Source organism: Leiobunum rupestre, chromosome 3, assembly GCF_980474605.1.
Source record: "Leiobunum rupestre chromosome 3, qqLeiRupe1.1.hap1, whole genome shotgun sequence".
In the NCBI taxonomy this organism is placed as follows: domain Eukaryota; kingdom Metazoa; phylum Arthropoda; class Arachnida; order Opiliones; family Sclerosomatidae; genus Leiobunum; species Leiobunum rupestre.
The window spans coordinates 25,844,665-25,863,337 of NC_143386.1; the positions used below are offsets into that span (position 1 = coordinate 25,844,665).

At 42.0% G+C, this 18,673-nt stretch overlaps 36 non-coding genes across 36 annotated transcripts; all 36 read left to right on the plus strand.

The window, feature by feature from the left end:
- The first annotated feature begins 183 nt into the window (after positions 1–183).
- Positions 184–256, plus strand: TRNAV-AAC (transfer RNA valine (anticodon AAC)). Its single transcript has one exon. It is a non-coding gene; the product is annotated as a tRNA-Val (tRNA).
- Positions 257–587: 331 nt separating this feature from the next.
- TRNAV-UAC (transfer RNA valine (anticodon UAC)) lies at positions 588–660 on the plus strand. Its single transcript has one exon. It is a non-coding gene; the product is annotated as a tRNA-Val (tRNA).
- Positions 661–770: 110 nt separating this feature from the next.
- TRNAV-AAC (transfer RNA valine (anticodon AAC)) lies at positions 771–843 on the plus strand. The gene has a single exon. It is a non-coding gene; the product is annotated as a tRNA-Val (tRNA).
- A 243-nt stretch (positions 844–1,086) lies between these two features.
- TRNAV-AAC (transfer RNA valine (anticodon AAC)) lies at positions 1,087–1,159 on the plus strand. The gene has a single exon. It is a non-coding gene; the product is annotated as a tRNA-Val (tRNA).
- Positions 1,160–1,244: 85 nt separating this feature from the next.
- Positions 1,245–1,317, plus strand: TRNAV-AAC (transfer RNA valine (anticodon AAC)). Its single transcript has one exon. It is a non-coding gene; the product is annotated as a tRNA-Val (tRNA).
- A 513-nt stretch (positions 1,318–1,830) lies between these two features.
- TRNAV-AAC (transfer RNA valine (anticodon AAC)) lies at positions 1,831–1,903 on the plus strand. Its single transcript has one exon. It is a non-coding gene; the product is annotated as a tRNA-Val (tRNA).
- A 1,685-nt stretch (positions 1,904–3,588) lies between these two features.
- TRNAV-AAC (transfer RNA valine (anticodon AAC)) lies at positions 3,589–3,661 on the plus strand. The gene has a single exon. It is a non-coding gene; the product is annotated as a tRNA-Val (tRNA).
- Positions 3,662–3,904: 243 nt separating this feature from the next.
- TRNAV-AAC (transfer RNA valine (anticodon AAC)) lies at positions 3,905–3,977 on the plus strand. The gene has a single exon. It is a non-coding gene; the product is annotated as a tRNA-Val (tRNA).
- A 331-nt stretch (positions 3,978–4,308) lies between these two features.
- On the plus strand, positions 4,309–4,381 carry TRNAV-UAC (transfer RNA valine (anticodon UAC)). Its single transcript has one exon. It is a non-coding gene; the product is annotated as a tRNA-Val (tRNA).
- A 110-nt stretch (positions 4,382–4,491) lies between these two features.
- Positions 4,492–4,564, plus strand: TRNAV-AAC (transfer RNA valine (anticodon AAC)). Its single transcript has one exon. It is a non-coding gene; the product is annotated as a tRNA-Val (tRNA).
- Positions 4,565–4,807: 243 nt separating this feature from the next.
- Positions 4,808–4,880, plus strand: TRNAV-AAC (transfer RNA valine (anticodon AAC)). Its single transcript has one exon. It is a non-coding gene; the product is annotated as a tRNA-Val (tRNA).
- Positions 4,881–5,211: 331 nt separating this feature from the next.
- On the plus strand, positions 5,212–5,284 carry TRNAV-UAC (transfer RNA valine (anticodon UAC)). The gene has a single exon. It is a non-coding gene; the product is annotated as a tRNA-Val (tRNA).
- Positions 5,285–5,527: 243 nt separating this feature from the next.
- On the plus strand, positions 5,528–5,600 carry TRNAV-AAC (transfer RNA valine (anticodon AAC)). The gene has a single exon. It is a non-coding gene; the product is annotated as a tRNA-Val (tRNA).
- A 513-nt stretch (positions 5,601–6,113) lies between these two features.
- On the plus strand, positions 6,114–6,186 carry TRNAV-AAC (transfer RNA valine (anticodon AAC)). Its single transcript has one exon. It is a non-coding gene; the product is annotated as a tRNA-Val (tRNA).
- A 1,099-nt stretch (positions 6,187–7,285) lies between these two features.
- On the plus strand, positions 7,286–7,358 carry TRNAV-AAC (transfer RNA valine (anticodon AAC)). The gene has a single exon. It is a non-coding gene; the product is annotated as a tRNA-Val (tRNA).
- A 1,099-nt stretch (positions 7,359–8,457) lies between these two features.
- Positions 8,458–8,530, plus strand: TRNAV-AAC (transfer RNA valine (anticodon AAC)). The gene has a single exon. It is a non-coding gene; the product is annotated as a tRNA-Val (tRNA).
- A 513-nt stretch (positions 8,531–9,043) lies between these two features.
- Positions 9,044–9,116, plus strand: TRNAV-AAC (transfer RNA valine (anticodon AAC)). Its single transcript has one exon. It is a non-coding gene; the product is annotated as a tRNA-Val (tRNA).
- A 513-nt stretch (positions 9,117–9,629) lies between these two features.
- TRNAV-AAC (transfer RNA valine (anticodon AAC)) lies at positions 9,630–9,702 on the plus strand. The gene has a single exon. It is a non-coding gene; the product is annotated as a tRNA-Val (tRNA).
- A 513-nt stretch (positions 9,703–10,215) lies between these two features.
- Positions 10,216–10,288, plus strand: TRNAV-AAC (transfer RNA valine (anticodon AAC)). The gene has a single exon. It is a non-coding gene; the product is annotated as a tRNA-Val (tRNA).
- A 513-nt stretch (positions 10,289–10,801) lies between these two features.
- TRNAV-AAC (transfer RNA valine (anticodon AAC)) lies at positions 10,802–10,874 on the plus strand. The gene has a single exon. It is a non-coding gene; the product is annotated as a tRNA-Val (tRNA).
- Positions 10,875–11,387: 513 nt separating this feature from the next.
- TRNAV-AAC (transfer RNA valine (anticodon AAC)) lies at positions 11,388–11,460 on the plus strand. The gene has a single exon. It is a non-coding gene; the product is annotated as a tRNA-Val (tRNA).
- A 513-nt stretch (positions 11,461–11,973) lies between these two features.
- TRNAV-AAC (transfer RNA valine (anticodon AAC)) lies at positions 11,974–12,046 on the plus strand. The gene has a single exon. It is a non-coding gene; the product is annotated as a tRNA-Val (tRNA).
- A 331-nt stretch (positions 12,047–12,377) lies between these two features.
- TRNAV-UAC (transfer RNA valine (anticodon UAC)) lies at positions 12,378–12,450 on the plus strand. Its single transcript has one exon. It is a non-coding gene; the product is annotated as a tRNA-Val (tRNA).
- Positions 12,451–12,560: 110 nt separating this feature from the next.
- Positions 12,561–12,633, plus strand: TRNAV-AAC (transfer RNA valine (anticodon AAC)). The gene has a single exon. It is a non-coding gene; the product is annotated as a tRNA-Val (tRNA).
- A 243-nt stretch (positions 12,634–12,876) lies between these two features.
- TRNAV-AAC (transfer RNA valine (anticodon AAC)) lies at positions 12,877–12,949 on the plus strand. The gene has a single exon. It is a non-coding gene; the product is annotated as a tRNA-Val (tRNA).
- Positions 12,950–13,462: 513 nt separating this feature from the next.
- On the plus strand, positions 13,463–13,535 carry TRNAV-AAC (transfer RNA valine (anticodon AAC)). The gene has a single exon. It is a non-coding gene; the product is annotated as a tRNA-Val (tRNA).
- Positions 13,536–13,866: 331 nt separating this feature from the next.
- On the plus strand, positions 13,867–13,939 carry TRNAV-UAC (transfer RNA valine (anticodon UAC)). The gene has a single exon. It is a non-coding gene; the product is annotated as a tRNA-Val (tRNA).
- A 426-nt stretch (positions 13,940–14,365) lies between these two features.
- On the plus strand, positions 14,366–14,438 carry TRNAV-AAC (transfer RNA valine (anticodon AAC)). The gene has a single exon. It is a non-coding gene; the product is annotated as a tRNA-Val (tRNA).
- A 331-nt stretch (positions 14,439–14,769) lies between these two features.
- TRNAV-UAC (transfer RNA valine (anticodon UAC)) lies at positions 14,770–14,842 on the plus strand. The gene has a single exon. It is a non-coding gene; the product is annotated as a tRNA-Val (tRNA).
- Positions 14,843–14,952: 110 nt separating this feature from the next.
- Positions 14,953–15,025, plus strand: TRNAV-AAC (transfer RNA valine (anticodon AAC)). The gene has a single exon. It is a non-coding gene; the product is annotated as a tRNA-Val (tRNA).
- A 243-nt stretch (positions 15,026–15,268) lies between these two features.
- TRNAV-AAC (transfer RNA valine (anticodon AAC)) lies at positions 15,269–15,341 on the plus strand. The gene has a single exon. It is a non-coding gene; the product is annotated as a tRNA-Val (tRNA).
- Positions 15,342–15,854: 513 nt separating this feature from the next.
- TRNAV-AAC (transfer RNA valine (anticodon AAC)) lies at positions 15,855–15,927 on the plus strand. Its single transcript has one exon. It is a non-coding gene; the product is annotated as a tRNA-Val (tRNA).
- Positions 15,928–16,258: 331 nt separating this feature from the next.
- On the plus strand, positions 16,259–16,331 carry TRNAV-UAC (transfer RNA valine (anticodon UAC)). Its single transcript has one exon. It is a non-coding gene; the product is annotated as a tRNA-Val (tRNA).
- A 1,012-nt stretch (positions 16,332–17,343) lies between these two features.
- On the plus strand, positions 17,344–17,416 carry TRNAV-AAC (transfer RNA valine (anticodon AAC)). The gene has a single exon. It is a non-coding gene; the product is annotated as a tRNA-Val (tRNA).
- Positions 17,417–17,747: 331 nt separating this feature from the next.
- On the plus strand, positions 17,748–17,820 carry TRNAV-UAC (transfer RNA valine (anticodon UAC)). The gene has a single exon. It is a non-coding gene; the product is annotated as a tRNA-Val (tRNA).
- Positions 17,821–18,246: 426 nt separating this feature from the next.
- On the plus strand, positions 18,247–18,319 carry TRNAV-AAC (transfer RNA valine (anticodon AAC)). Its single transcript has one exon. It is a non-coding gene; the product is annotated as a tRNA-Val (tRNA).
- Positions 18,320–18,673: the final 354 nt, after the last annotated feature.

Below are 18,673 nucleotides of genomic sequence, written 5' to 3' on the forward strand. Positions count from 1 at the left end.
CGTATCTATGGTGTAGTGGTTATCACGTCCGCTTTACACGCGGAAGGTCTCAGGTTGAGCCCTGATAGATACATAGAAGGTTGATATTTTAGCGATATGTGGACGAGTGAATTGGAGGCTCTCGGTCTCGAAAATTTGCCCATTTTTAAAACGGTTTCATCGTATTTACGATGGCTATGACGGGTATCTATGGTGTAGTGGTTATCACGTCCGCCTAACACGCGGAAGGTCCCAGGTTCGAGCCCTGGTAGATACATAATGTTCTTTTTTGACTTGTTGTTAGAACGAAACTTTCGGAGGTTTTTAGCAATTTTTTTAAATTGAAAAGTGACATATTTTGGGTCCTTGGTAGTATAGTGCTGAGTATCACCGCCTGTTTTACGGAAGACCTGAGTTAAATACCCCGCCGGGGAGGCATGACCGGCTTCAGTTTTTAAAGATTGCAGAAAATATTTTGGTGGCAATGAAACGGTTTCTTCTCAATACCAAAAATATCCGTTTTAAAGAAATCCACTGGTTCAGGCCTTGGTCAAAATGCAACCCTATCTCCAAGACGATTTTCGTCAGTTCATGTTGCAGTCGCTAGCGTATCTATGGTGTAGTGGTTATCACGTCCGCTTTACAAGCGGAAGGTCTCAGCTTCGAGCCCTGATAGATACAAAGAAGGTTGATATTTTAGCGATATGTGGACGAGTGAATTGGAGGCTCTCGGTCTCGAAAATTTGCCCATTTTTAAAACAGTTTCATCGTATTTACGATGGCTATGACGGGTATCTATGGTGTAGTGGTTATCACGTCCGCCTAACACGCGGAAGGTCCCAGGTTCGAGCCCTGGTAGATACATAATGTTCTTTTTTGACTTGTTGTTAGAACGAAACTTTCGGAGGTTTTTGGCAATTTTTTTAAATTGAAAAGTGATATGTTTCGGGTATCTATGGTGTAGTGGTTATCACGTCCGCCTAACACGCGGAAGGTCCCAGGTTCGAGCCCTGGTAGAAACATAATTTTCTTTTTTGACTTGTTGTTAGAACGAAACTTTCGGAGGTTTTTGGCAATTTTTTTAAATTGAAAAGTGATATGTTTCGGGTATCTATGGTGTAGTGGTTATCACGTCCGCCTAACACGCGGAAGGTCCCAGGTTCGAGCCCTGGTAGATACATAATGTTCTTTTTTGACTTGTTGTTAGAACGAAACTTTCGGAGGTTTTTGGCAATTTTTTTAAATTGAAAAGTGAAATGTTTTGGGTATCTATGGTGTAGTGGTTATCACGTCCGCCTAACACGCGGAAGGTCCCAGGTTCGAGCCCTGGTAGATACATAATGTTCTGTTTTGACTTGTTGTTAGAACGAAACTTTCGGAGGTTTTTGGCAATTTTTTTAAATTGAAAAGTGACATATTTTGGGTCCTTGGTAGTATAGTGCTGAGTATCACCGCCTGTTTTACGGAAGACCTGAGTTAAATTCCCCGCCGGGGAGGCATGACCGGCTTCAGTTTTTAAAGATTGCAGAAAATATTTTGGTGGCAATGAAACGGTTTCTTCTTAATACCAAAAATATCCGTTTTAAAGAAATCGACTGGTTCAGGCCTTGGTCAAAATGCAACCCTATCTCCAAGACCATTTTCGTCAGTTCATGTTGCAGTCGCTAGCGTATCTATGGTGTAGTGGTTATCACGTCCGCTTTACACGCGGAAGGTCTCAGGTTGAGCCCTGATAGATACATAGAAGGTTGATATTTTAGCGATATGTGGACGAGTGAATTGGAGGCTCTCGGTCTCGAAAATTTGCCCATTTTTAAAACGGTTTCATCGTATTTACGATGGCTATGACGGGTATCTATGGTGTAGTGGTTATCACGTCCGCCTAACACGCGGAAGGTCCCAGGTTCGAGCCCTGGTAGATACATAATGTTCTTTTTTGACTTGTTGTTAGAACGAAACTTTCGGAGGTTTTTAGCAATTTTTTTAAATTGAAAAGTGACATATTTTGGGTCCTTGGTAGTATAGTGCTGAGTATCACCGCCTGTTTTACGGAAGACCTGAGTTAAATACCCCGCCGGGGAGGCATGACCGGCTTCAGTTTTTAAAGATTGCAGAAAATATTTTGGTGGCAATGAAACGGTTTCTTCTTAATACCAAAAATATCCGTTTTAGAGAAATCCACTGGTTCAGGCCTTGGTCAAAATGCAACCCTATCTCCAAGACCATTTTCGTCAGTTCATGTTGCAGTCGCTAGCGTATCTATGGTGTAGTGGTTATCACGTCCGCTTTACACGCGGAAGGTCTCAGGTTGAGCCCTGATAGATACATAGAAGGTTGATATTTTAGCGATATGTGGACGAGTGAATTGGAGGCTCTCGGTCTCGAAAATTTGCCCATTTTTAAAACGGTTTCATCGTATTTACGATGGCTATGACGGGTATATATGGTGTAGTGGTTATCACGTCCGCCTAACACGCGGAAGGTCCCAGGTTCGAGCCCTGGTAGATACATAATGTTCTTTTTTGACTTGTTGTTAGAACGAAACTTTCGGAGGTTTTTGGCAATTTTTTTAAATTGAAAAGTGACATATTTTGGGTCCTTGGTAGTATAGTGCTGAGTATCACCGCCTGTTTTACGGAAGACCTGAGATAAATTCCCCGCCGGGGAGGCATGACCGGCTTCAGTTTTTAAAGATTGCAGAAAATATTTTGGTGGCAATGAAACGGTTTCTTCTTAATACCAAAAATATCCGTCTTAGAGAAATCCACTGGTTCAGGCCTTGGTCAAAATGCAACCCTATCTCCAAGACCATTTTCGTCAGTTCATGTTGCAGTCGCTAGCGTATCTATGGTGTAGTGGTTATCACGTCCGCTTTACACGCGGAAGGTCTCAGGTTGAGCCCTGATAGATACATAGAAGGTTGATATTTTAGCGATATGTGGACGAGTGAATTGGAGGCTCTCGGTCTCGAAAATTTGCGCATTTTTAAAACGGTTTCATCGTATTTACGATGGCTATGACGGGTATCTATGGTGATGTGGTTATCACGTCCGCCTAACACGCGGAAGGTCCCAGGTTCGAGCCCTGGTAGATACATAATGTTCTGTTTTGACTTGTTGTTAGAACGAAACTTTCGGAGGTTTTTGGCAATTTTTTTAAATTGAAAAGTGACATATTTTGGGTCCTTGGTAGTATAGTGCTGAGTATCACCGCCTGTTTTACGGAAGACCTGAGTTAAATTCCCCGCCGGGGAGGCATGACCGGCTTCAGTTTTTAAAGATTGCAGAAAATATTTTGGTGGCAATGAAACGGTTTCTTCTTAATACCAAAAATATCCGTTTGAAAGAAATCCACTGGTTCAGGCCTTGGTCAAAATGCAACCCTATCTCCAAGACCATTTTCGTCAGTTCATGTTGCAGTCGCTAGCGTATCTATGGTGTAGTGGTTATCACGTCCGCTTTACACGCGGAAGGTCTCAGGTTGAGCCCTGATAGATACATAGAAGGTTGATATTTTAGCGATATGTGGACGAGTGAATTGGAGGCTCTCGGTCTCGAAAATTTGCCCATTTTTAAAACGGTTTCATCGTATTTACGATGGTTATGACGGGTATCTATGGTGTAGTGGTTATCACGTCCGCCTAACACGCGGAAGGTCCCAGGTTCGAGCCCTGGTAGATACATAATGTTCTTTTTTGACTTGTTGTTAGAACGAAACTTTCGGAGGTTTTTGGCAATTTTTTTAAATTGAAAAGTGATATGTTTTGGGTATCTATGGTGTAGTGGTTATCACGTCCGCCTAACACGCGGAAGGTCCCAGGTTCGAGCCCTGGTAGAAACATAATTTTCTTTTTTGACTTGTTGTTAGAACGAAACTTTCGGAGGTTTTTGGCAATTTTTTTAAATTGAAAAGTGAAATGTTTTGGGTATCTATGGTGTAGTGGTTATCACGTCCGCCTAACACGCGGAAGGTCCCAGGTTCGAGCCCTGGTAGATACATAATGTTCTTTTTTGACTTGTTGTTAGAACGAAACTTTCGGAGGTTTTTAGCAATTTTTTTAAATTGAAAAGTGACATATTTTGGGTCCTTGGTAGTATAGTGCTGAGTATCACCGCCTGTTTTACGGAAGACCTGAGTTAAATACCCCGCCGGGGAGGCATGACCGGCTTCAGTTTTTAAAGATTGCAGAAAATATTTTGGTGGCAATGAAACGGTTTCTTCTTAATACCAAAAATATCCGTTTTAAAGAAATCCACTGGTTCAAGTCTTGGTCAAAATGCAACCCTATCTCCAAGACGATTTTCGTCAGTTCATGTTGAAGTCGCTAGCGTATCAATGGTGTAGTGGTTATCACGTCCGCTTTACACGCGGAAGGTCTCAGGTTCGAGCCCTGATAGATACAAAGAAGGTTGATATTTTAGCGATATGTGGACGAGTGAATTGGAGGCTCTCGGTCTCGAAAATTTGCCCATTTTTAAAACAGTTTCATCGTATTTACGATGGCTATGACGGGTATCTATGGTGTAGTGGTTATCACGTCCGCCTAACACGCGGAAGGTCCCAGGTTCGAGCCCTGGTAGATACATAATGTTCTTTTTTGACTTGTTGTTAGAACGAAACTTTCGGAGGTTTTTGGCAATTTTTTTAAATTGAAAAGTGATATGTTTTGGGTATCTATGGTGTAGTGGTTATCACGTCCGCCTAACACGCGGAAGGTCCCAGGTTCGAGCCCTGGTAGAAACATAATCTTCTTTTTTGACTTGTTGTTAGAACGAAACTTTCGGAGGTTTTTGGCAATTTTTTTAAATTGAAAAGTGAAATGTTTTGGGTATCTATGGTGTAGTGGTTATCACGTCCGCCTAACACGCGGAAGGTCCCAGGTTCGAGCCCTGGTAGATACATAATGTTCTTTTTTGACTTGTTGTTAGAACGAAACTTTCGGAGGTTTTTGGCAATTTTTTTAAATTGAAAAGTGACATATTTTGGGTCCTTGGTAGTATAGTGCTGAGTATCACCGCCTGTTTTACGGAAGACCTGAGTTAAATTCCCCGCCGGGGAGGCATGACCGGCTTCAGTTTTTAAAGATTGCAGAAAATATTTTGGTGGCAATGAAACGGTTTCTTCTTAATACCAAAAATATCCGTTTTAAAGAAATCCACTGGTTCAGGCCTTGGTCAAAATGCAACCCTATCTCCAAGACCATTTTCGTCAGTTCATGTTGCAGTCGCTAGCGTATCTATGGTGTAGTGGTTATCACGTCCGCTTTACACGCGGAAGGTCCCAGGTTCGAGCCCTGGTAGATACATAATGTTCTTTTTTGACTTGTTGTTAGAACGAAACTTTCGGAGGTTTTTGGCAATTTTTTTAAATTGAAAAGTGATATGTTTTGGGTATCTATGGTGTAGTGGTTATCACGTCCGCCTAACACGCGGAAGGTCCCAGGTTCGAGCCCTGGTAGAAACATAATCTTCTTTTTTGACTTGTTGTTAGAACGAAACTTTCGGAGGTTTTTGGCAATTTTTTTAAATTGAAAAGTGAAATGTTTTGGGTATCTATGGTGTAGTGGTTATCACGTCCGCCTAACACGCGGAAGGTCCCAGGTTCGAGCCCTGGTAGATACATAATGTTCTTTTTTGACTTGTTGTTAGAACGAAACTTTCGGAGGTTTTTGGCAATTTTTTTAAATTGAAAAGTGACATATTTTGGGTCCTTGGTAGTATAGTGCTGAGTATCACCGCCTGTTTTACGGAAGACCTGAGTTAAATTCCCCGCCGGGGAGGCATGACCGGCTTCAGTTTTTAAAGATTGCAGAAAATATTTTGGTGGCAATGAAACGGTTTCTTCTTAATACCAAAAATATCCGTTTTAAAGAAATCCACTGGTTCAGGCCTTGGTCAAAATGCAACCCTATCTCCAAGACCATTTTCGTCAGTTCATGTTGCAGTCGCTAGCGTATCTATGGTGTAGTGGTTATCACGTCCGCTTTACACGCGGAAGGTCTCAGGTTGAGCCCTGATAGATACATAGAAGGTTGATATTTTAGCGATATGTGGACGAGTGAATTGGAGGCTCTCGGTCTCGAAAATTTGCCCATTTTTAAAACGGTTTCATCGTATTTACGATGGCTATGACGGGTATCTATGGTGTAGTGGTTATCACGTCCGCCTAACACGCGGAAGGTCCCAGGTTCGAGCCCTGGTAGATACATAATGTTCTTTTTTGACTTGTTGTTAGAACGAAACTTTCGGAGGTTTTTGGCAATTTTTTTAAATTGAAAAGTGACATATTTTGGGTCCTTGGTAGTATAGTGCTGAGTATCACCGCCTGTTTTACGGAAGACCTGAGTTAAATTCCCCGCCGGGGAGGCATGACCGGCTTCAGTTTTTAAAGATTGCAGAAAATATTTTGGTGGCAATGAAACGGTTTCTTCTTAATACCAAAAATATCCGTTTTAAAGAAATCCACTGGTTCAGGCCTTGGTCAAAATGCAACCCTATCTCCAAGACCATTTTCGTCAGTTCATGTTGCAGTCGCTAGCGTATCTATGGTGTAGTGGTTATCACGTCCGCTTTACACGCGGAAGGTCTCAGTTTGAGCCCTGATAGATACATAGAAGGTTGATATTTTAGCGATATGTGGACGAGTGAATTGGAGGCTCTCGGTCTCGAAAATTTGCCCATTTTTAAAACGGTTTCATCGTATTTACGATGGCTATGACGGGTATCTATGGTGTAGTGGTTATCACGTCCGCCTAACACGCGGAAGGTCCCAGGTTCGAGCCGTGGTAGATACATAATGTTCTTTTTTGACTTGTTGTTAGAACGAAACTTTCGGAGGTTTTTGGCAATTTTTTTAAATTGAAAAGTGACATATTTTGGGTCCTTGGTAGTATAGTGCTGAGTATCACCGCCTGTTTTACGGAAGACCTGAGTTAAATTCCCCGCCGGGGAGGCATGACCGGCTTCAGTTTTTAAAGATTGCAGAAAATATTTTGGTGGCAATGAAACGGTTTCTTCTTAATACCAAAAATATCCGTTTTAAAGAAATCCACTGGTTCAGGCCTTGGTCAAAATGCAACCCTATCTCCAAGACCATTTTCGTCAGCTCATGTTGCAGTCGCTAGCGTATCTATGGTGTAGTGGTTATCACGTCCGCTTTACACGCGGAAGGTCTCAGGTTGAGCCCTGATAGATACATAGAAGGTTGATATTTTAGCGATATGTGGACGAGTGAATTGGAGGCTCTCGGTCTCGAAAATTTGCCCATTTTTAAAACGGTTTCATCGTATTTACGATGGCTATGACGGGTATCTATGGTGTAGTGGTTATCACGTCCGCCTAACACGCGGAAGGTCCCAGGTTCGAGCCCTGGTAGATACATAATGTTCTTTTTTGACTTGTTGTTAGAACGAAACTTTCGGAGGTTTTTGGCAATTTTTTTAAATTGAAAAGTGACATATTTTGGGTCCTTGGTAGTATAGTGCTGAGTATCACCGCCTGTTTTACGGAAGACCTGAGTTAAATTCCCCGCCGGGGAGGCATGACCGGCTTCAGTTTTTAAAGATTGCAGAAAATATTTTGGTGGCAATGAAACGGTTTCTTCTTAATACCAAAAATATCCGTTTTAAAGAAATCCACTGGTTCAGGCCTTGGTCAAAATGCAACCCTATCTCCAAGACCATTTTCGTCAGTTCATGTTGCAGTCGCTAGCGTATCTATGGTGTAGTGGTTATCACGTCCGCTTTACACGCGGAAGGTCTCAGGTTGAGCCCTGATAGATACATAGAAGGTTGATATTTTAGCGATATGTGGACGAGTGAATTGGAGGCTCTCGGTCTCGAAAATTTGCCCATTTTTAAAACGGTTTCATCGTATTTACGATGGCTATGACGGGTATCTATGGTGTAGTGGTTATCACGTCCGCCTAACACGCGGAAGGTCCCAGGTTCGAGCCCTGGGAGATACATAATGTTCTTTTTTGACTTGTTGTTAGAACGAAACTTTCGGAGGTTTTTAGCAATTTTTTTAAATTGAAAAGTGACATATTTTGGGTCCTTGGTAGTATAGTGCTGAGTATCACCGCCTGTTTTACGGAAGACCTGAGTTAAATACCCCGCCGGGGAGGCATGACCGGCTTCAGTTTTTAAAGATTGCAGAAAATATTTTGGTGGCAATGAAACGATTTCTTCTTAATACCAAAAATATCCGTTTTAGAGAAATCCACTGGTTCAGGCCTTGGTCAAAATGCAACCCTATCTCCAAGACCATTTTCGTCAGTTCATGTTGCAGTCGCTAGCGTATCTATGGTGTAGTGGTTATCACGTCCGCTTTACACGCGGAAGGTCTCAGGTTGAGCCCTGATAGATACATAGAAGGTTGATATTTTAGCGATATGTGGACGAGTGAATTGGAGGCTCTCGGTCTCGAAAATTTGCCCATTTTTAAAACGGTTTCATCGTATTTACGATGGCTATGACGGGTATCTATGGTGTAGTGGTTATCACGTCCGCCTAACACGCGGAAGGTCCCAGGTTCGAGCCCTGGTAGATACATAATGTTCTTTTTTGACTTGTTGTTAGAAGGAAACTTTCGGAGGTTTTTGGCAATTTTTTTAAATTGAAAAGTGACATATTTTGGGTCCTTGGTAGTATAGTGCTGAGTATCACCGCCTGTTTTACGGAAGACCTGAGTTAAATTCCCCGCCGGGGAGGCATGACCGGCTTCAGTTTTTAAAGATTGCAGAAAATATTTTGGTGGCAATGAAACGGTTTCTTCTTAATACCAAAAATATCCGTTTTAAAGAAATCCACTGGTTCAGGCCTTGGTCAAAATGCAACCCTATCTCCAAGACCATTTTCGTCAGTTCATGTTGCAGTCGCTAGCGTATCTATGGTGTAGTGGTTATCACGTACGCTTTACACGCGGAAGGTCTCAGGTTGAACCCTGATAGATACATAGAAGGTTGATATTTTAGCGATATGTGGACGAGTGAATTGGAGGCTCTCGGTCTCGAAAATTTGCCCATTTTTAAAACGGTTTCATCGTATTTACGATGGTTATGACGGGTATCTATGGTGTAGTGGTTATCACGTCCGCCTAACACGCGGAAGGTCCCAGGTTCGAGCCCTGGTAGATACATAATGTTCTTTTTTGACTTGTTGTTAGAAGGAAACTTTCGGAGGTTTTTGGCAATTTTTTTAAATTGAAAAGTGACATATTTTGGGTCCTTGGTAGTATAGTGCTGAGTATCACCGCCTGTTTTACGGAAGACCTGAGTTAAATTCCCCGCCGGGGAGGCATGACCGGCTTCAGTTTTTAAAGATTGCAGAAAATATTTTGGTGGCAATGAAACGGTTTCTTCTTAATACCAAAAATATCCGTTTTAAAGAAATCCACTGGTTCAGGCCTTGGTCAAAATGCAACCCTATCTCCAAGACCATTTTCGTTAGTTCATGTTGCAGTCGCTAGCGTATCTATGGTGTAGTGGTTATCACGTACGCTTTACACGCGGAAGGTCTCAGGTTGAGCCCTGATAGATACATAGAAGGTTGATATTTTAGCGATATGTGGACGAGTGAATTGGAGGCTCTCGGTCTCGAAAATTTGCCCATTTTTAAAACGGTTTCATCGTATTTACGATGGTTATGACGGGTATCTATGGTGTAGTGGTTATCACGTCCGCCTAACACGCGGAAGGTCCCAGGTTCGAGCCCTGGTAGATACATAATGTTCTTTTTTGACTTGTTGTTAGAACGAAACTTTCGGAGGTTTTTGGCAATTTTTTTAAATTGAAAAGTGACATATTTTGGGTCCTTGGTAGTATAGTGCTGAGTATCACCGCCTGTTTTACGGAAGACCTGAGTTAAATTCCCCGCCGGGGAGGCATGACCGGCTTCAGTTTTTAAAGATTGCAGAAAATATTTTGGTGGCAATGAAACGGTTTCTTCTTAATACCAAAAATATCCGTTTTAAAGAAATCCACTGGTTCAGGCCTTGGTCAAAATGCAACCCTATCTCCAAGACCATTTTCGTCAGTTCATGTTGCAGTCGCTAGCGTATCTATGGTGTAGTGGTTATCACGTACGCTTTACACGCGGAAGGTCTCAGGTTGAGCCCTGATAGATACATAGAAGGTTGATATTTTAGCGATATGTGGACGAGTGAATTGGAGGCTCTCGGTCTCGAAAATTTGCCCATTTTTAAAACGGTTTCATCGTATTTACGATGGTTATGACGGGTATCTATGGTGTAGTGGTTATCACGTCCGCCTAACACGCGGAAGGTCCCAGGTTCGAGCCCTGGTAGATACATAATGTTCTTTTTTGACTTGTTGTTAGAACGAAACTTTCGGAGGTTTTTGGCAATTTTTTTAAATTGAAAAGTGACATATTTTGGGTCCTTGGTAGTATAGTGCTGAGTATCACCGCCTGTTTTACGGAAGACCTGAGTTAAATTCCCCGCCGGGGAGGCATGACCGGCTTCAGTTTTTAAAGATTGCAGAAAATATTTTGGTGGCAATGAAACGGTTTCTTCTTAATACCAAAAATATCCGTTTTAAAGAAATCCACTGGTTCAGGCCTTGGTCAAAATGCAACCCTATCTCCAAGACCATTTTCGTCAGTTCATGTTGCAGTCGCTAGCGTATCTATGGTGTAGTGGTTATCACGTACGCTTTACACGCGGAAGGTCTCAGGTTGAGCCCTGATAGATACATAGAAGGTTGATATTTTAGCGATATGTGGACGAGTGAATTGGAGGCTCTCGGTCTCGAAAATTTGCCCATTTTTAAAACGGTTTCATCGTATTTACGATGGTTATGACGGGTATCTATGGTGTAGTGGTTATCACGTCCGCCTAACACGCGGAAGGTCCCAGGTTCGATCCCTGGTAGATACATAATGTTCTTTTTTGACTTGTTGTTAGAACGAAACTTTCGGAGGTTTTTGGCAATTTTTTTAAATTGAAAAGTGACATATTTTGGGTCCTTGGTAGTATAGTGCTGAGTATCACCGCCTGTTTTACGGAAGACCTGAGTTAAATTCCCCGCCGGGGAGGCATGACCGGCTTCAGTTTTTAAAGATTGCAGAAAATATTTTGGTGGCAATGAAACGGTTTCTTCTTAATACCAAAAATATCCGTTTTAAAGAAATCCACTGGTTCAGGCCTTGGTCAAAATGCAACCCTATCTCCAAGACCATTTTCGTCAGTTCATGTTGCAGTCGCTAGCGTATCTATGGTGTAGTGGTTATCACGTACGCTTTACACGCGGAAGGTCTCAGGTTGAGCCCTGATAGATACATAGAAGGTTGATATTTTAGCGATATGTGGACGAGTGAATTGGAGGCTCTCGGTCTCGAAAATTTGCCCATTTTTAAAACGGTTTCATCGTATTTACGATGGTTATGACGGGTATCTATGGTGTAGTGGTTATCACGTCCGCCTAACACGCGGAAGGTCCCAGGTTCGAGCCCTGGTAGATACATAATGTTCTTTTTTGACTTGTTGTTAGAACGAAACTTTCGGAGGTTTTTGGCAATTTTTTTAAATTGAAAAGTGACATATTTTGGGTCCTTGGTAGTATAGTGCTGAGTATCACCGCCTGTTTTACGGAAGACCTGAGTTAAATTCCCCGCCGGGGAGGCATGACCGGCTTCAGTTTTTAAAGATTGCAGAAAATATTTTGGTGGCAATGAAACGGTTTCTTCTTAATACCAAAAATATCCGTTTTAAAGAAATCCACTGGTTCAGGCCTTGGTCAAAATGCAACCCTATCTCCAAGACCATTTTCGTCAGTTCATGTTGCAGTCGCTAGCGTATCTATGGTGTAGTGGTTATCACGTCCGCTTTACACGCGGAAGGTCTAAGTTTGAGCCCTGATAGATACATAGAAGGTTGATATTTTAGCGATATGTGGACGAGTGAATTGGAGGCTCTCGGTCTCGAAAATTTGCCCATTTTTAAAACGGTTTCATCGTATTTACGATGGCTATGACGGGTATCTATGGTGTAGTGGTTATCACGTCCGCCTAACACGCGGAAGGTCCCAGGTTCGAGCCCTGGTAGATACATAATGTTCTGTTTTGACTTGTTGTTAGAACGAAACTTTCGGAGGTTTTTGGCAATTTTTTTAAATTGAAAAGTGACATATTTTGGGTCCTTGGTAGTATAGTGCTGAGTATCACCGCCTGTTTTACGGAAGACCTGAGTTAAATACCCCGCCGGGGAGGCATGACCGGCTTCAGTTTTTAAAGATTGCAGAAAATATTTTGGTGGCAATGAAACGGTTTCTTCTCAATACCAAAAATATCCGTTTTAAAGAAATCCACTGGTTCAGGCCTTGGTCAAAATGCAACCCTATCTCCAAGACGATTTTCGTCAGTTCATGTTGCAGTCGCTAGCGTATCTATGGTGTAGTGGTTATCACGTCCGCTTTACAAGCGGAAGGTCTCAGGTTCGAGCCCTGATAGATACAAAGAAGGTTGATATTTTAGCGATATGTGGACGAGTGAATTGGAGGCTCTCGGTCTCGAAAATTTGCCCATTTTTAAAACAGTTTCATCGTATTTACGATGGCTATGACGGGTATCTATGGTGTAGTGGTTATCACGTCCGCCTAACACGCGGAAGGTCCCAGGTTCGAGCCCTGGTAGATACATAATGTTCTTTTTTGACTTGTTGTTAGAACGAAACTTTCGGAGGTTTTTGGCAATTTTTTTAAATTGAAAAGTGATATGTTTTGGGTATCTATGGTGTAGTGGTTATCACGTCCGCCTAACACGCGGAAGGTCCCAGGTTCGAGCCCTGGTAGAAACATAATTTTCTTTTTTGACTTGTTGTTAGAACGAAACTTTCGGAGGTTTTTGGCAATTTTTTTAAGTTGAAAAGTGAAATGTTTTGGGTATCTATGGTGTAGTGGTTATCACGTCCGCCTAACACGCGGAAGGTCCCAGGTTCGAGCCCTGGTAGATACATAATGTTCTGTTTTGACTTGTTGTTAGAACGAAACTTTCGGAGGTTTTTGGCAATTTTTTTAAATTGAAAAGTGACATATTTTGGGTCCTTGGTAGTATAGTGCTGAGTATCACCGCCTGTTTTACGGAAGACCTGAGTTAAATTCCCCGCCGGGGAGGCATGACCGGCTTCAGTTTTTAAAGATTGCAGAAAATATTTTGGTGGCAATGAAACGGTTTCTTCTTAATACCAAAAATATCCGTTTTAAAGAAATCCACTGGTTCAGGCCTTGGTCAAAATGCAACCCTATCTCCAAGACCATTTTCGTCAGTTCATGTTGCAGTCGCTAGCGTATCTATGGTGTAGTGGTTATCACGTCCGCTTTACACGCGGAATGTCTCAGGTTGAGCCCTGATAGATACATAGAAGGTTGATATTTTAGCGATATGTGGACGAGTGAATTGGAGGCTCTCGGTCTCGAAAATTTGCCCATTTTTAAAACGGTTTCATCGTATTTACGATGGCTATGACGGGTATCTATGGTGTAGTGGTTATCACGTCCGCCTAACACGCGGAAGGTCCCAGGTTCGAGCCCTGGTAGATACATAATGTTCTTTTTTGACTTGTTGTTAGAACGAAACTTTCGGAGGTTTTTAGCAATTTTTTTAAATTGAAAAGTGACATATTTTGGGTCCTTGGTAGTATAGTGCTGAGTATCACCGCCTGTTTTACGGAAGACCTGAGTTAAATACCCCGCCGGGGAGGCATGACCGGCTTCAGTTTTTAAAGATTGCAGAAAATATTTTGGTGGCAATGAAACGGTTTCTTCTCAATACCAAAAATATCCGTTTTAAAGAAATCCACTGGTTCAGGCCTTGGTCAAAATGCAACCCTATCTCCAAGACGATTTTCTTCAGTTCATGTTGCAGTCGCTAGCGTATCTATGGTGTAGTGGTTATCACGTCCGCTTTACAAGCGGAAGGTCTCAGGTTCGAGCCCTGATAGATACAAAGAAGGTTGATATTTTAGCGATATGTGGACGAGTGAATTGGAGGCTCTCGGTCTCGAAAATTTGCCCATTTTTAAAACAGTTTCATCGTATTTACGATGGCTATGACGGGTATCTATGGTGTAGTGGTTATCACGTCCGCCTAACACGCGAAAGGTCCCAGGTTCGAGCCCTGGTAGATACATAATGTTCTTTTTTGACTTGTTGTTAGAACGAAACTTTCGGAGGTTTTTGGCAATTTTTTTAAATTGAAAAGTGATATGTTTTGGGTATCTATGGTGTAGTGGTTATCACGTCCGCCTAACACGCGGAAGGTCCCAGGTTCGAGCCCTGGTAGAAACATAATTTTCTTTTTTGACTTGTTGTTAGAACGAAACTTTCGGAGGTTTTTGGCAATTTTTTTAAATTGAAAAGTGAAATGTTTTGGGTATCTATGGTGTAGTGGTTATCACGTCCGCCTAACACGCGGAAGGTCCCAGGTTCGAGCCCTGGTAGATACATAATGTTCTGTTTTGACTTGTTGTTAGAACGAAACTTTCGGAGGTTTTTGGCAATTTTTTTAAATTGAAAAGTGACATATTTTGGGTCCTTGGTAGTATAGTGCTGAGTATCACCGCCTGTTTTACGGAAGACCTGAGTTAAATACCCCGCCGGGGAGGCATGACCGGCTTCAGTTTTTAAAGATTGCAGAAAATATTTTGGTGGCAATGAAACGGTTTCTTCTCAATACCAAAAATATCCGTTTTAAAGAAATCCACTGGTTCAGGCCTTGGTCAAAATGCAACCCTATCTCCAAGACGATTTTCGTCAGTTCATGTTGCAGTCGCTAGCGTATCTATGGTGTAGTGGTTATCACGTCCGCTTTACAAGCGGAAGGTCTCAGGTTCGAGCCCTGATAGATACAAAGAAGGTTGATATTTTAGCGATATGTGGACGAGTGAATTGGAGGCTCTCGGTCTCGAAAATTTGCCCATTTTTAAAACAGTTTCATCGTATTTACGATGGCTATGACGGGTATCTATGGTGTAGTGGTTATCACGTCCGCCTAACACGCGGAAGGTCCCAGGTTCGAGCCCTGGTAGATACATAATGTTCTTTTTTGACTTGTTGTTAGAACGAAACTTTCGGAGGTTTTTGGCAATTTTTTTAAATTGAAAAGTGATATGTTTTGGGTATCTATGGTGTAGTGGTTATCACGTCCGCCTAACACGCGGAAGGTCCCAGGTTCGAGCCCTGGTAGAAACATAATTTTCTTTTTTGACTTGTTGTTAGAACGAAACTTTCGGAGGTTTTTGGCAATTTTTTTAAGTTGAAAAGTGAAATGTTTTGGGTATCTATGGTGTAGTGGTTATCACGTCCGCCTAACACGCGGAAGGTCCCAGGTTCGAGCCCTGGTAGATACATAATGTTCTGTTTTGACTTGTTGTTAGAACGAAACTTTCGGAGGTTTTTGGCAATTTTTTTAAATTGAAAAGTGACATATTTTGGGTCCTTGGTAGTATAGTGCTGAGTATCACCGCCTGTTTTACGGAAGACCTGAGTTAAATTCCCCGCCGGGGAGGCATGACCGGCTTCAGTTTTTAAAGATTGCAGAAAATATTTTGGTGGCAATGAAACGGTTTCTTCTTAATACCAAAAATATCCGTTTTAAAGAAATCCACTGGTTCAGGCCTTGGTCAAAATGCAACCCTATCTCCAAGACCATTTTCGTCAGTTCATGTTGCAGTCGCTAGCGTATCTATGGTGTAGTGGTTATCACGTCCGCTTTACACGCGGAATGTCTCAGGTTGAGCCCTGATAGATACATAGAAGGTTGATATTTTAGCGATATGTGGACGAGTGAATTGGAGGCTCTCGGTCTCGAAAATTTGCCCATTTTTAAAACGGTTTCATCGTATTTACGATGGCTATGACGGGTATCTATGGTGTAGTGGTTATCACGTCCGCCTAACACGCGGAAGGTCCCAGGTTCGAGCCCTGGTAGATACATAATGTTCTTTTTTGACTTGTTGTTAGAACGAAACTTTCGGAGGTTTTTAGCAATTTTTTTAAATTGAAAAGTGACATATTTTGGGTCCTTGGTAGTATAGTGCTGAGTATCACCGCCTGTTTTACGGAAGACCTGAGTTAAATACCCCGCCGGGGAGGCATGACCGGCTTCAGTTTTTAAAGATTGCAGAAAATATTTTGGTGGCAATGAAACGGTTTCTTCTCAATACCAAAAATATCCGTTTTAAAGAAATCCACTGGTTCAGGCCTTGGTCAAAATGCAACCCTATCTCCAAGACGATTTTCTTCAGTTCATGTTGCAGTCGCTAGCGTATCTATGGTGTAGTGGTTATCACGTCCGCTTTACAAGCGGAAGGTCTCAGGTTCGAGCCCTGATAGATACAAAGAAGGTTGATATTTTAGCGATATGTGGACGAGTGAATTGGAGGCTCTCGGTCTCGAAAATTTGCCCATTTTTAAAACAGTTTCATCGTATTTACGATGGCTATGACGGGTATCTATGGTGTAGTGGTTATCACGTCCGCCTAACACGCGAAAGGTCCCAGGTTCGAGCCCTGGTAGATACATAATGTTCTTTTTTGACTTGTTGTTAGAACGAAACTTTCGGAGGTTTTTGGCAATTTTTTTAAATTGAAAAGTGATATGTTTTGGGTATCTATGGTGTAGTGGTTATCACGTCCGCCTAACACGCGGAAGGTCCCAGGTTCGAGCCCTGGTAGAAACATAATTTTCTTTTTTGACTTGTTGTTAGAACGAAACTTTCGGAGGTTTTTGGCAATTTTTTTAAATTGAAAAGTGAAATGTTTTGGGTATCTATGGTGTAGTGATTATCACGTCCGCCTAACACGCGGAAGGTCCCAGGTTCGAGCCCTGGTAGATACATAATGTTCTGTTTTGACTTGTTGTTAGAACGAAACTTTCGGAGGTTTTTGGCAATTTTTTTAAATTGAAAAGTGACATATTTTGGGTCCTTGGTAGTATAGTGCTGAGTATCACCGCCTGTTTTACGGAAGACCTGAGTTAAATTCCCCGCCGGGGAGGCATGACCGGCTTCAGTTTTTAAAGATTAAAGAAAATATTTTGGTGGCAATGAAACGGTTTCTTCTTAATACCAAAAATATCCGTTTTAAAGAAATCCACTGGTTCAGGCCTTGGTCAAAATGCAACCCTATCTCCAAGACCATTTTCGTCAGTTCATGTTGCAGTCGCTAGCGTATCTATGGTGTAGTGGTTATCACGTCCGCTTTACACGCGGAAGGTCTCAGGTTGAGCCCTGATAGATACATAGAAGGTTGATATTTTAGCGATATGTGGACGAGTGAATTGGAGGCTCTCGGTCTCGAAAATTTGCCCATTTTTAAAACGGTTTCATCGTATTTACGATGGCTATGACGGGTATCTATGGTGTAGTGGTTATCACGTCCGCCTAACACGCGGAAGGTCCCAGGTTCGAGCCCTGGTAGATACATAATGTTCTTTTTTGACTTGTTGTTAGAACGAAACTTTCGGAGGTTTTTAGCAATTTTTTTAAATTGAAAAGTGACATATTTTGGGTCCTTGGTAGTATAGTGCTGAGTATCACCGCCTGTTTTACGGAAGACCTGAGTTAAATACCCCGCCGGGGAGGCATGACCGGCTTCAGTTTTTAAAGATTGCAGAAAATATTTTGGTGGCAATGAAACGGTTTCTTCTCAATACCAAAAATATCCGTTTTAAAGAAATCCACTGGTTCAGGCCTTGGTCAAAATGCAACCCTATCTCCAAGACGATTTTCGTCAGTTCATGTTGCAGTCGCTAGCGTATCTATGGTGTAGTGGTTATCACGTCCGCTTTACAAGCGGAAGGTCTCAGCTTCGAGCCCTGATAGATACAAAGAAGGTTGATATTTTAGCGATATGTGGACGAGTGAATTGGAGGCTCTCGGTCTCGAAAATTTGCCCATTTTTAAAACAGTTTCATCGTATTTACGATGGCTATGACGGGTATCTATTGTGTAGTGGTTATCACGTCCGCCTAACACGCGGAAGGTCCCAGGTTCGAGCCCTGGTAGATACATAATGTTCTTTTTTGACTTGTTGTTAGAACGAAACTTTCGGAGGTTTTTGGCAATTTTTTTAAATTGAAAAGTGATATGTTTCGGGTATCTATGGTGTAGTGGTTATCACGTCCGCCTAACACGCGGAAGGTCCCAGGTTCGAGCCCTGGTAGAAACATAATTTTCTTTTTTGACTTGTTGTTAGAACGAAACTTTCGGAGGTTTTTGGCAATTTTTTTAAGTTGAAAAGTGAAATGTTTTGGGTATCTATGGTGTAGTGGTTATCACGTCCGCCTAACACGCGGAAGGTCCCAGGTTCGAGCCCTGGTAGATACATAATGTTCTGTTTTGACTTGTTGTTAGAACGAAACTTTCGGAGGTTTTTGGCAATTTTTTTAAATTGAAAAGTGACATATTTTGGGTCCTTGGTAGTATAGTGCTGAGTATCACCGCCTGTTTTACGGAAGACCTGAGTTAAATTCCCCGCCGGGGAGGCATGACCGGCTTCAGTTTTTAAAGATTGCAGAAAATATTTTGGTGGCAATGAAACGGTTTCTTCTTAATACCAAAAATATCCGTTTTAAAGAAATCCACTGGTTCAGGCCTTGGTCAAAATGCAACCCTATCTCCAAGACCATTTTCGTCAGTTCATGTTGCAGTCGCTAGCGTATCTATGGTGTAGTGGTTATC